The following is an 8,002-nucleotide window of genomic DNA, read 5'->3' as shown; positions in this document are numbered from 1 at the left end:
AGGTACGCTCGAGCGTGATCATTGAGGACAAGTCAATGAGAGATTCCCGAGTACATCTATGGTCAGCCTTGCGGTAAGCTTGTGCGCTCAGAAGAGCATAGGGTAAAAATGGAACAAGCTGAAAGTAAATATGCCTCTATTCTTAGCTCTATTAAAATTCTTTTAAGAAGGGGGGAGTTAGAGTCTCTACAAAAAATCTAATCACGCTATTTCAAACGATAGAACAATTCTGCCCATGGTTTCCAGAACAGGGAACTTTAGATCTAAAATATTGGGAAAAAAATTGGCAAAGAATTAAAACAAACAAGTAGGGAGGGTAAAATCATCCCACTTACGGTGTGGAATGATCGGGCCATTATTAAAGCAGTTTTAGAATGGTTTCAAACAGGAGAAGATAGCGTTCCAGTTTCTGATGTCCCTGAAAGCTGTGTAATAGATTGTGACGAAGAGGCAGGGATAGAATCCCACAAAGGAATGGAAAGTTCACATTGTAAATATGTAGCAGAGCCGGCAATGGCTCGGTCAACGTTAAATGTTGACTACAATCAATTACAGGAGGTGATATATCTTGAAACATTAGAATTAGAAGAGAAAGGTCCAGAATTAGCAGGGCCATCAGAGTCTAAATCACGATGGCCAACTCCTCTTCCAGCAGTTCAGATGCTGGTAACATTACGACCTCAAATGCAGGTGAGACAAGTACAGACCCCAAGAGAATATCAAATAGAGAAAGAGTCTCTGTCATGGCAATGCTAATCCAAATACAGTATCCACAATATCAGCCGGTAGAAAATAAGACCCAACCGCCAGTAGCCTATCAATACTGGCCGCCAGCCTAACTTCAGTATCGGCCGCCCCCAGAAAATCGGTATAGGCCGCCAGGAATGTTTCCAGCACCACAGGGCAGGGCGCTATAGCCTCAGCCGCCCACTATGAGACTTCGTCCTACAGCACCACCTAGTGGACAGGGCAGTGCATTACATAAAATTATTGGTAAAGCAAGAAAACAAGGAGATACTGAGGCGTGGCAATTCGCAGTAATATTAGAGCCAATACCACCTGGAGAAGAGGCCCAACCAAGAGGGAGCGCCTCCCTTAGCTGAGACCAGATATGAGTCTTTTTGTATAAAAATGCTAAAAGATATGAAAGAGAAAGTAAAACACTATGGAGCCAACTCCCCTCATATGAGGACATTATTAGATTCCATTGCTCATGGACATAGACTCATTCCTTATGATTGGGAGATTTTGGCCAAATCATCACTCTCACCCTCTCAATTTTTACAATTTAAGACTTGGTGGATTGATGGGGCACAAGAACAGGTCCGAAGAAACAGGGCTGCCAATCCTCCAGTTAACATAGATGCAGATCAAGTATTAGGAACAGGTCAAAATTGGAGCACTACTAATCAACAAGCAATAATGCAGAATGAGACCATTGAGCAAGTTAGAACTATCTGCCTTAGAGCCGGGGAAAAAATCCAAGACCCAGGAACCGCCTGCCCCTCATTTAATACAATAAGACAAGGCTCTAAAGAGCCCTACCCTGATTTTGGAGCAAGGCTCCAAAATGTGCTCAAAAATCAATTACCAGTGAGAACGCCCGCAAGGTCATAGTGGAGTTGATGGCATACAAAAACGCCAATCCTGGGTGGCAATCAGCCATTAAGCCATTAAAAGGACAGGTCCCGGCAGGATCAGATGTAATTTCAGAGAACATAAAAGCCTGTGATGGAATTGGAGGAGCTATGCATAAAGCTATGCTTATGGCTCAAGCAATAATAGGAGTTGCTTTAGGAGGACAAGTTAGAACATTTGGGGGAAAATGTTACAATTATGGTCAAATTGGTCATCTAAAAAAGAATTGCCCAGTCTCAAATAAACAAAATATAACAACTCAAGCTACTACAACAACAGATAAAGAGCCACCTGGCCTATGTCCAAGATGTAAAAAAGGAAAACATTGGGCTAACCAATGTCATTGTAAATTTGATAAAAAAGGGCAACCATGGTCAGGAATGTCAGGCCGTGCAACACACTGGGGCATTCCCAGTTCAGCCCGTTGTTCCTCAGGGTTTTCAGGGACAACAACTCCACTGTCACAAGTGCCTCAGGGAGTGCGCCAGTTCCCACAATACAGCAACTGTTCCCCGCCACAAGCAGCAGTGCAGCGGTAGATTTATGCACTATACAAGCAGTCTCTCTGCTTCCAGGGGAGTCCCCACAAAAAAATCCCCACAAGGGTATATGGCCCACTGCCTGAGGGGACTGTAGGACTAATCTTAGGAAGGTCGAGTCTAAATCTAAAGGGAGTTCAAATTCACACTGGTGTGGTTGATTCAGACTACAAAGGCAAAATTCAATTGGTTATTAGCTCCTCAATTCCTTGCAGTGCCAGTCTAGGAGACAGAATTGCTCAATTATGACTCCTGCCTTATATTAAGGTTGGAAACAGTGAGATAAAAAGAACCGGAGGGTTTGGAAGCACTTACCCGGCAGGAAAGGCTGCATATTGGGCAAGTCAGGTCTCACAGAGCAGACCTGTGTGTAAGGCCATTATTCAAGGAAAACAGTTTGAAGAGTGAGTAGACACTGGAGCAGATTCTCTATCACTGCTTTAAATCAGTGGCCAAAAAATTGGCCTAAACAAAAGGCTGTTTGTTACAGGACTTGTCGGCATAGGCACAGCCTCCGAAGCGTATCAAGGTACGATGATTTTACATTGTTTACAGCCAGATAATCAAGAAAGTACTGTTCAGCCAATGATTACTTCAGTTCCTGTTAATCTGTGGGGTCGAGATTTATTACAACAATGGGGTGTGGAAATCACTATGCCCGCTCCATTATACAGCCCCACGAGTTAAAAAATCATGACTCAGATGGGATGTGTACCAGGAAAGGGACTAGGAAAAAATGAAAATGGCATTAAAGTCCCAATGGAGACTGAGAGAAATCAAGAAAGAAAAGGAATAGGGTATCCTTTTTAGGGGCGGCCACTGTAGAACCTCCTAAACCCATTCCATTAACTTGGAAAACAGAAAAACCTGTACGGATAAATCAGTGGCTGCTACCAAAACAAAAATTGGAGGCTTTGCGTTTATTAGCAAAGGAACAGTTAGAAAAGGGACTTACTGAGCCTTCATTCTTGCCTTGGAATTCTCCTGTGTTTGTAAGTCAGAAGAAGTCCAGCAGATGGCGTATGTTAACTGATTTAAGAGCCGTAAATGCCATAATTCAACCCATGGGGCCTCTCCAACCCGGGTTGCCCTCTCCCGCCATGATCCTAAAAGACTGGCCTTTAATTATAATTTATTTGAAGGATTGCTTTTTTACCATTCCTCTGGCGGAGCAGGATTTTGAAAAGTTTGCCTTTACTATACCCGCCATAAATAATGAAGAACCAGCCACCAGGTTTCAGTGGAAAGTGTTACCTCAGGGATTGCTTCATAGTCCAACTATTTGTCAGACTTTTGTAGGTCAAGCTCTTCAACTAGTTAGAGACAAGTTTTCAGACTGTTAGATCACTCATTATGTTGATGACATTTTATGTGCTGCAGAAACGAGAGACAAATTAATTGACTGTTATACATTTCTGCAAGCAGAGGTTGCCAACGCAAGACTGGCAGTAGCATCTGATCAGATTCAAACCTCTACTTCTTTTCATTATTTAGGGATGCAGATAGAAAATAGAAAAATTAAGCCACAAAAAATAGAAATAAGAAAAGACATTAAAAACATTTAATTACTTTCAAAAATTGCTAGGAGATATTAATTGGATTCGGCCAACTCTCTGCATTCCTACTTAGGCCATGTCAAATTTGTTCTCTATCTTGAGGGGAGACCCAGACTTAAATACTAAAAGAATATTAACCCTAGAGACAACAAAAGAAATTAAATTAGTGGAAGAAAAAATTCAGTCAGCACAAATAAATAGAATAGATCCCTTAGCCCCACTCCAACTTCTGATTTTTGCTACTGCACATTCTCCAACAGGCATCATTGTTCAAAATACTGATCTTGTGGAGTGGTCATTCCTTCCTCACAGTACAATTAAGACTTTTACATTGTACTTGGATCAAATAGCTACATTAATTGGTCAGACAAGATTACAAATAATAAAATTGTGTGGAAATGACCCAGACAAAATAGTTGTTCCTTTAAACAAGGAACAAGTTAGACAAGCCTCTATCAATTCTGCTGCGTGGCAGATTGGTCTTGCTGATTTTGTGGGAGTTACCGATAATCATTAGGCAAAAACAAAAGTCTTCCAGTTTTTAAAATTGACTACCTGGATTTTACGTAAAATTACCAGACGTGAACCTTTAGAAAATGCTCTGACAGTGTTTACTGATGGTTCCAGCAATGGAAAAGTGGCTTACATTGGGCCAAAAGAGCGAGCCATCAAAACTCAATATCAATCGGCCCAAAGGGCAGAGTTGGTTGCAGTCATTACAGTGTTACAAGACTTTAATCAACCTGTTAATATTGTATCAGATTCCGCATATGTAGTACAGGCTACAAGGGATGTTGAGACAGCTCTAATTAAATATAGCATGGATGATCAGTTAAACCAGCTGTTCAGTTTATTACAACAAACTGTAAGACAAAGAAATTTCCCATTTTATATTGCTCACATTCGAGCACACACTAATTTACCAGGGCCTTTAACTAAAGCAAATGAACAAGCTGACTTACTGGTGTCGTCTGCATTCATAAAAGCACAAGAACTTCATGCTTTGACTCATAAATGCAGCAGGGTTAAAAAACAAATTTGATGTCACATGAGAACAGACAAAAGCTATTGTCCAACATTGCACCCAGTGTCAAGTCCTACACCTGCCCACTCAAGAGGCAAGAGTTAATCCCAGAGGTCTGTGTCCTAATGTGTTACGGCAAATGGATGTCACACATGTACCTTCATTTGGAAGATTATCATGTGTCCATGTGACAGTTGATACTTTCCCAGATTTCGTATGGGCAACCTGCCAGGCAGGAGAAGGTACTTCCCATGTTAAAAAACATTTATTATCTTGTTTTACTATAATGGGAGTTCCAGAAAACATTAAAACTGACAATGAACCAGGATACTGTAGTAAAGCTTTCCAAAAATTCTTAAATCAGTGGAAAATTACACATACAACAGGAGTTCCCTGTAATTCCCAGGGACAGGCCATAGTTGAAAGAACTAATAGAACACTCACTGGGCGCAGCAGCTCACGCCTGTAATCCCAGCTCTCAGGGAGGCAGAGGCGGGAGGATAGCTTGAGCCCAGGAGTTCGAGACCTGCCTGGGTAATACAGCAAGACCCCGTTCTCCACAAAAAGGAAAAAAAAAAAAAAAAGACAAAAAGAAGAACGAATAGAACACTCAAACGTCAATTAGTTAAACAAAAAGAAGGGGGAGATAGTAAGGAGTGTACCACTCCTCAGATGCAACTTAATCCACCACTCTATACTTTAAATTTTTTTAAACACTTATAGAAATCAGACTACTACTTCTGCAGAACAACATCTTGCTGGAAAAAGAACAGCCCAAATGGAGGAAAACTGATTTGGTGGAAAGACAACAAAAATAAGACATGGGAAAAAGGGAAGGTGGTAACGTGAGGGAGAGGTTTTGCTTGTGTTTCACCAGGAGAAAATCAGCTTCCTGTTTGGATACCCACTAGACATTTAAAAGTTCTACAATGAACCCATCGGAGATGCAAAGAAAAGCACCTCCACAGAGACAGACACACCGCAATCGAGCACCATCGACTCGCAAGATGGACAAAATGGTGATGTCAGAAGAACAGATGAAGTCGCCATCCACCAAGAAAGTGGAGCCGCCAACTTGGGCACAATTAAAGAAGCTGACACAGTTAGCTAAAAAAAGCCTAGAGAACACAAAGGTGACACCAACTCCAGAGAACATGCTGCTTGCAGCTTTGATGATTTTATCAATGGCAGGAAGTTTCCCCATGCCTGCAGGAACAGCTGCAGCTAATTATACCTACTGGGCCTATGTGCCTTTCTCGCCCTTAATTCGGGCAGTCACATGGATGGAGAATCTTATTGAAAGAGATGTTAATAATAGTGCCTGGGTACCTCAGATGACCGTTGCCCTGCCAAACCTGAGGAAGAAGGAATGATGATAAGTATTTCCACTGGGTATCGTTATCCTCCTATTTGCCTTAGGGAGAGCACCAGGATGTTTAATGCCTGCAATCCAAAATTGGTTGGTAGAAGTACCTACTGTCAGTCCCACCAGTAGATTTACTTATCATACGGTAAGTGGAATGTCACTCAGGCCACAGGTAAATTATTTACAGGACTTTTCTTATCAAAGATCATTAAAATTTAGGCCTAAGGGGAAACCTTGCCCCAAGGAAATTCCCAAAGGATCAAAAGGCACAGAAGTTGTAGTTTGGGAAGAATGTGTGGCCCACAGTGCGATGACATTACAAAACAATGAATTCAGATCTATTATGGATTGGGCACCCCGAGGTCAGTTCTACCACAATTGCACAGGACAAACTCAACCATGTCCCAGTGCACAAGTGAGTCCAGTTGTTAATAGTGACTTAACAGAAAGTTTAGACAAACATAAGCCCCCAAAATTAGTCTTTCTACCCTTGGGAATGGGGAGAAAAAGAAATTTCTACTCCAAGACCAAAAATAATAAGTCCTGTTTCTGGTCCTGAATATCCAGAATTATGGAGGCTTACCGTGGCCTCACACTGCATTAAAATTTGGTCTGGAAATCAAACTGTAGAAACAAGAGATCATAAGCCATTTTATACTATCGACCTAAATTCCAGTCTAACAGTTCCTTTGCAAAGTTGTGTAAAGTCCCCTTATATGCTACTTGTGGGAAATACAGTTATTAAACCAGACTCCTAAACTATAACCTGTGAAAATGACAGATTGTTTACTTGCATTGATTCAACTTTTAATTGGCAGCACCGTATTCTGCTAGTGAGAGCAAGAGAAGGCGTGTGGATCCCTGTGTCCATGGACTGATCGTGGGAGGCCTTGCCATCCGTCCATATTTTGACTGAAGTATTAAAAGGCATTTTAAATAGATACAAGAGATTCATTTTTACTTGAATTGTAGTGATTATGGGATTAATTGCAATCACAGCTATGGCTGCTGTGGCAGGAGTTGCATTGCACTCTTATATTCAGACAGTAAACTTCGTTAATGATTGGCAAAATAATTCGACAAGATTGTGGAATTCACAATCTGGTATTGACCAAAAATAGGCAAATCAAATTAATGATCTTAGACAAGCTGTCATTTGGATGGAAGATAGGCTCATGAGCCTAGAACATCGTTTGCAGTTACAGTGTGACTGGAATACATCAGATTTTTGTACTACACCCCGAGTTTATAATGAGTCTGAGCATCACTGGGACATGGTTAGATGCCACCTATAGGGAAGAGAAGATAATCTCACTTTAGACATTTCCAAATTAAAAGAACAAATTTTTGAAGCATCAAAAGCCCATTTAAATTTGGTACCAGGAACTGAGGCAATAGCAGGAGTTGCTGATGGCCTTGCAAATCTTAACCCTGTCACTTGGGTTAAGACCATTGGAAGTTCTACTATTGTAAATTTCATATTAATCCTTGTGTGCCTGTTCTGTCTGTTGTTAGTCTGCAGGTGTACCTAACAGCTCCGAAGAGACAGCAACCATGGAGAACGGGCCATGATGACGATGGTGGTTTTGTCGAAAAGAAAAGGGGGAAATGTGGGGAAAAGAGAGATCGACTGTTACTGTTACTGTGCCTATGCAGAAAGAAGTAGACATAAAAGACTCCATTTTGTTCCATACTAAGAGAAATTCTTCTACCTTGAGGTGCTGTTAATGTGTAACCCTAGCTCCAACCCTGTGCTGACAGAGACATGTGCTGTGTTGACTCGAGGTTTAATGGATTTAGGGCTATGCAGGATGTGCGTTGTTAAAAAAGTGCTTGAAGGCAGTATGCTTGTTAAAAGTCATCACCATTCTCTAATCTC

Source organism: Piliocolobus tephrosceles, chromosome 13 (assembly GCF_002776525.5).
Source record: "Piliocolobus tephrosceles isolate RC106 chromosome 13, ASM277652v3, whole genome shotgun sequence".
Lineage (NCBI taxonomy): Eukaryota > Metazoa > Chordata > Mammalia > Primates > Cercopithecidae > Piliocolobus > Piliocolobus tephrosceles.
Note: the sequence above shows the minus strand (reverse complement) of the source record.